The sequence below is a fragment of the Telopea speciosissima genome, chromosome 6, assembly GCF_018873765.1.
Source record: "Telopea speciosissima isolate NSW1024214 ecotype Mountain lineage chromosome 6, Tspe_v1, whole genome shotgun sequence".
Classification (NCBI taxonomy): domain Eukaryota; kingdom Viridiplantae; phylum Streptophyta; class Magnoliopsida; order Proteales; family Proteaceae; genus Telopea; species Telopea speciosissima.
In genome coordinates this window covers 1562977-1569884 of record NC_057921.1, presented here as the reverse complement: position 1 = coordinate 1569884, position 6908 = coordinate 1562977, and positions in this window count along the sequence as shown.

The window sequence follows — 6908 nt, the reverse complement described above, 5'->3', positions numbered from 1 at the left end:
CCAAGGATGTGACATTTCACAAGGACATCTACCAATTGATGGGGCTTGATATGTCAGGAGATGTCACCCACCAATGAGGACCTGACACATGTATAAGGAACGAGCTGAGGCCATGAAGGGCAAGCACAATCTGAGTAAACTGGTAAGGAGCGAGGTATGGGTGAACATCGGACCTCACAGAGCGCACACATGAAGATGGACCTCATGTGGTTGCGAGGAGTCGCCAGGCGGACTCCCTTCTGAGGGTGACCTTGCCCATATTTGGAAGGGACGACCTGAACACTTCACTCTGTTAACACAAAGCCTGCCCTGAACTACAGTGGCCCGAGATTATTGCCCATATGGCACCTAATAAGGCGTAAGGGGATCAAGGGATCAACACTATCCCTAAAAACACTTCTAGAATCTCTCACTCCACGCCGAGGACTCTACTTCCCTATTAGGGCATGATTCTTCCCACCTTCATCTATAAATAACGGGGTAAAATCCTTCCATGATAATCTCATTTCTAATGTCATTATTTGTTGCTAAGAGTTCTGACTTAGGCACCGACATAGCCCGGCCTTCTCTTGTTAATTCTATCTTGCAAGAACAGGTCACTTCGGTGCGATTCTTGACGCGATAGATTGGTGTCGTCTATGGGAACAACGATCGCAAGCCTCCAAAAGCTCTACAAGCTAACTAAAAATGATGGTTGGAGAATAGAACATGGTTCCCACCAATCCCGAAATTCCCCCGCCTGTCGAGAATCTGGCAGCCCATCGGATGACAAAAAACACTCGCGGTGGAGGACAGGCAGGGAAACAAACTGTACGCCAGGCAGCAGTAGCAATGGCTAGATCTCGGCCACAGGCAGCCGTAGCGGCCACAGTTGCATCCTAGCCATCAACAGCAATGGTGACTAGACCAAGCACAGTCTCAGAAGATGTTCAGGCCAACCAAAGCACAAGAGCTCTGACACCCCCACCTCCACTGCCAGAGGGATTCATCCTAGTGAGCATGAACCCAGATGTGCCAGCCATGGTGGGTTAGATACATGACTTGCAGCGGCAAGTTCTTCAGCAGATGACTTCCTTAGGGAGGTGGTCTAAGAATTGCAAGCCGTGAGAACGGCTAATCCTACACCCGTTGTAGCATGGATCCTGCCCCCACCACCAGTTCTCCCAAGACCGGTACGAGAAGATGAGAGGGCTCTGAGAGAAGGAGAGGTGCGTAGGACCAGAAGCTGGGTCGGGTCATCTCACCCCTCCCGAGGGAACATTCCCTCGCCAGGGATCATTCACACCAGAGACCTGCCTGCGAGGAACAATCCTTCTCACATATTGGTGCCATCAGTTTCAACACCCAGAGGGACCCACGACAGAACAGAGCAAAGTCATGCTAAGAACTCAGATGCATGCACTGAGCGGGTCAGTTTATAAAGGTCGGTCAGGCAAGATAACCGACGAGAAGTGAACGGACACAATGGATGGGTCGAGCCGATAGCAAATCAGGTCATGGAAAGCGAGCCTGATCGTAAGCTCAGAGAGATCATCACCAAGTTGGAAGCCCTAGGGAAAGGGGGCATCCCAGGGGAGAATTTCAGGCCTGGCCAACACCCCTTCACAATCAAGATTATGAGGGGTGAACCTCCCGGAGGCCTCAAACCTCCTTCTTTTGAGGCCTATGATGGGAAGACCAACCCCAATGATCACATCAGTTACTTCAATGCGATGATGATAGTATATGGTGGGTCCGACATCGTGTCATGTCGCTCTTTTCCAACCTCCCTAAAGGGTCTAGTAGCGCTCTAGTTCTCCAAGCTAAAGCCCAACTCTATAAGAAGCTTCATGGAGTTGGCCAGAGCATTTGTGAGTAGCTTCCAAAGCAGTGTCAAGCAAAAGAAGATGGTCGCTAACTATATCTATTACACCCGCACCCAAAATATACCCCTAAACCCCGAGGTAATTTAGACCTTTACCAAAGGGTAATGCCATGGTGGCAATGGTCAACACTTATGACCCTGGACCTAGTATTTTATTATAAGTATCCCCTTAAAGTCTTGGAAGTACGGGTCAAAGCCCCATAACTTTCCTTGAAGTTTGGGCCCTGACAGCAGCACCAGAGTCATGAACGGACTCACTCAAACTGAATCAGCTCAAGGATTTGCCCGTGCTGTTACCTGCCCTTTTGATTTATTTTCTTGTGGGACCCACATCCCTATGTCCCGGACACCCTAATTAGACCTTTGGACCATATGGACCCTCTCCCTTACCATTAATTGATTAAATGGACCATGAAAGTGGGCCCACAAGGCCTAACTTAAAGAATTAATGGGTTTTATACCCCAACTTAAACCAAATGAGCCTTAGTGGACAAATAGGTCCTATGGACTTAGGATGCACCCCAAACATACCCTAACTAGCTAAATGGACCTAATGGTTAGGACATAGACCAAACATGCCCTAAGACCCAAACTAAAACCCATTTAGACCTAAAGACCACTCACAGTTCTAGATGAACAAGTTCCTTCTCAGCCCTACCCAAATGATTTTGAGGCAAATGAAGAGATGCAGGATTTCCTCATGAGGGATTCCAAGGCATCACTTTACATCCTAGGATCGTTGGAAAAGTCAATTCTAGATTCAATCAAGGATATACGCACTATTGGGGGTAAAATGGATAAACTTGCTGAATTATTCAACAGGCAGTTGACACACCCCCATTCTGATGTGGTGAGTCATATCCATAACTTCAAGATGTCCCAAGGGACTCCAGTGATGGATCACGTCATGAAAATGATCAATCTATTTGAAAAACTGGAATCAATGGGGACAGATTTTGGTCTACGATACAAGACCGATGTGATATTGGTGTCACTCACTTCTGCCTATACACCCTTTAAGATGTCCTACAAGATGTCAGATAAGGAGATGGAGCTCACCGAGCTTGCTAACGCATTAGTAGAGGCGGAAGCTTCCTTGAAAAAGGATAAAGCTGAGGTCAATGCAATTGATGTGAAACCTTCTTCAAATGGGAAGTAAGGGTAAGCCTCTGAAACCCAAGGGTGGGAAGTCTGGCAATAAAGGCAAAGGCAAGTGCTTCTATTGTAAGAAGGAGGGTCACTAGAAAAGGAACTGTCGTGCATACCTGGCTACTGTGAAAGACAAAAAGCCGGATGAAACAAAGGCTACTAAAGAAGGTACATGTGATGTTCACGTTCTTTATGAGTCTAATTTATCTTTTGAACCGACCGACTCTTGGTTGGTGGATAGTGGTTCCACTATTCACATTTACAATGATTTGCAGGGGTTCAAGGAGACAAGGAATTTGAAAAGAAATGAGGTGTGTCTTCGGATGGGCACTAGAGCTGGCTGTGGGGACTTTTACTTTAAATTTTAGTTTTAAAGGATTGCTACTATGTACCCTCTTTTAAGAGGAAGATTCTTTCAGTTTCAAAACTTGTTTTGGATGGGTATAGTTTTTCCTTTAATTCTAAATTAGTTATTCATTTTAATAATTCTTTTTTGGCATCTAGATATATGCAAAGTGGTTTGTACTTCCTAGATTGCCCTATTAGAATGAATGTTGTTTCGAATGTTGATTTGAAACGGAAAGCAGCCCTAGTGAACTCAACATATCTGTGGCATCTAAGATTAGGTCACATTAATTTGGACTAAATCAGTAGATTGGTGAGGGATGGGTCCTTGGAGTGTCTGAGGGTGGAACCATTCCCTATCTGTGAGTCATGCCTTCAGGGTAAAATGACAAAGAAACCCTTTAGCAATAAAGGTACTAGAGCCATAGATCTGTTAGAGTTAATACACATTGACGTGTGTGAACCCATAAACATACAAGCAAGGTATAGGTATGAGTATTTTATAACTTTCACCAATGATTACTCTAGATATGGTTACATATAATTGAAGCGTAGAAAATTGAAAGCCTTTGATAAATTCAAAGAATTCCAATCCGAGGTCGAAAGATAGCTCGATAAACGCGTCAAGTCCTTACGATCAGATCATGGAGGGGAGTATCTATCTGATGAATTTAAAGAATACCTCATATTGCAAAGGATAGTTAGTCAACTAACTAATCCAGGAACACCATAACAAAATGGTGTATCCCGAATGACACAATCGAACCCTATTAGATATGGTCTGGATGATGCTCACATACAGTGAGCTGTCTCTCTCTTTTTGGGGGTACGCTTTGGAAACGGCAATTTATATCTTGAATAGGGTTCCATCCAAGTCTGTAGCTAATACACCCTTTGAGTTGTGGAAAGGGCGTAAGCCTAGCATTCAACACCTTAGGGTATGGGGTTGCATATCACATGTGCGAAAGCAACAGACAGACAAGTTGAAATCCAGTACTTCAAGATGCTATTTCTTAGGCTACCCCAAAGGCACGATAGGTTATTATTTCTATGACCTGATTGACCAAAAGGTCATTGTAAGTAAATACGGCACATTTCTGGAGGAAGAAATGGTGACCAAAAGGTCTGAACCTGTAGTCATTAAAGAGTTATTGGATAGCTCAGAAACTTCACTTCCAGAAGTGAGACCAATTGGCATACCTGCTAAAATACCAACACCTCAAGAACCTCGACGCAGTGGGAGGACTGTTAGATCACCCACCAAGCTTACTCTTCTAACTGAAGAGGAAATAGTGGAAGAGTTCCACATGGTATCAATTGAATCAGATGATGATCCGATAACATACTCTGAGGCTCTTAAGGATGTTGATGCCACTAGCTGGCTAGAGGCAATGCGCACTGAAATCGATTCAATGCATTCCAACAAGGTCTAGATACTAGTCGATCCACCACTTGGCTTTAAGATAATTGGATGCAAATGGATCTTCAAGAGGAAGAAGGGTGTTGATGGAAAGGTCGAAAGATTCAAAGTGAGACTGGTGGCAAAGGGCTATACCCAGAAAGAGGGTATAGACTATGAGAAAACATTTTCACTAGTGACGATGATGAAATCCATCAAGATTTTATTGGCTATCGCCGCACACTTTGATTATGAGATCTGGCAGATGGATGTGCAAACTGCATTTCTAAATTGGTTTCTTCAAGAAGAAATTTACATGCAACAGCCAGAGGAGTTCTCTTCCTTGAAGGAAGAAAGAAAAGTGTGTAAATTGCAGAAGTCCATTTATGGACTGAAGTAGGCTTCCAGGAGCTGGAACATCAGGTTTGATCAATAAATCAAATCATTTGGTTTTGATCAAAACATGGATGAACCATGCATTTACAAGAAGATCAGTGGGAGGGCAGTATGTTTTCTTGTTTTATACATAGATGACATATTGCTGATGGGTAACGATGTAGGATTCCTTTCATCAGTGAAACAGTGGTTATCCACAACGTTTTCGATGAAAGGCCTTGGTGAAGCTAGCTATATCCTTGGGATCAAACTAGTGAGAGATCGCCAAAAAAGGATGCTAGGCTTATCACAGGCTACCTATATAGACAAAGTCCTAGCTAGATTTAGCATAAAAAACTCCAAACGGGGAAGTGTCCCTTTTCGACGTGGAGTTAGTCTTTCCAGATCTCAATGTCCTCAGTCTTAGACAGACATTGAAGAGATGAAGAGGATTTCCTATGCCTCAGCAGTAGGGAGTCTTATGTACGCTATGTTGTGTACAAGGCCGGACATTTGCTATGTAATAGGCATGGTAAGAACCCTGGGCAGGAGCATTGGAGTGCTGTCAAGAATATCCTCAAGTACCTGAGAAGGACTAAGGAATATTTCTTGGTTTTTGGATCTGATCAATTGTCAGTTCTGGGATACACAGACTTAGATTTCCAAACTGACAAGGATGACAAAAAATCCACTTCTGGGATGGTATATCTAATGGGTGGAGGTGTCATTATGTGACGGAGTGTAAAATAGAAATCTACAGCCAATTCCACTATCGAAGCAGAATACCTTGCAACGTGCGATGTAGCAAAAGAAGGTGTTTGGCTAAGGAAATTCCTATCAGATTTAGAGGTTGTCCTTGACCTTGTCAATGGCCCTATTCCCCTATTATGTGACAATAGAGGGGCCATTGCATAAGCTAAGGACTCTAGGGCTCATCAGAGGAACAAGTACATGTAGCGGAAGTATCACCTCATCAGAGAGATTATCCAGCAGGGCGATGTGAGTATCTCCAAAGTGGACACAACTGAAAATGTGTCTGATGCCATGACAAAGAGTGTGTCCTGGAGTGTTTGAGAAACACATGAAGGGCATGGGTTTAAAATGTATGGGAAATTGGCTTTTATGTACAAGTGGGAGATTATTGGACTTATGTGTCCATCAAACCTAGTTCGATCTGGTTCAATCTGGTTTTACTTTGTATTGAACTTTTATACATTTTAGTTTAATAATATCTCATGTGAAATAAACTTTTTGAGCATTATGTGTCGGTAAGTTTTATTTAAAATGGTAGTCAAGACTAGGGTTTGGGCTGGGCACCCTTATCATATGGTCGTCATATTGGGTATGCCTAGACATGTGATGTCAGGGTACGAATGTGAGTACTCACATGTTTGATGTGTGTATTGGTGAATAATCTACTTTTTCGATTCCCTCATGTATTAGTGCCAGATATAGGAAGTAATAGACATGTGTCACCGACACCCTTTGCCTGAGGAAATCCTGTCACTGCAAAGTGTGACCGCATTCTTTGGTTCATCAATGACTGAGACTCAAGTGAGTCAAAGCCGGTGTTCTGGGAATGCGTGAATACTTTGTGAGTGAAGGAGTTACTCAACATGGTCACCACTGCCCGACTGGGGAACACCAAGATTGAGATTGTCTATGTATGGTCGAATCGAAATCTACATACAATGCTATTTTGGAAATGGTTTTTGCAAAATATATTTTACATAAAATAATAGATTATATATGATTATTTGAACAAAATGTTTTATC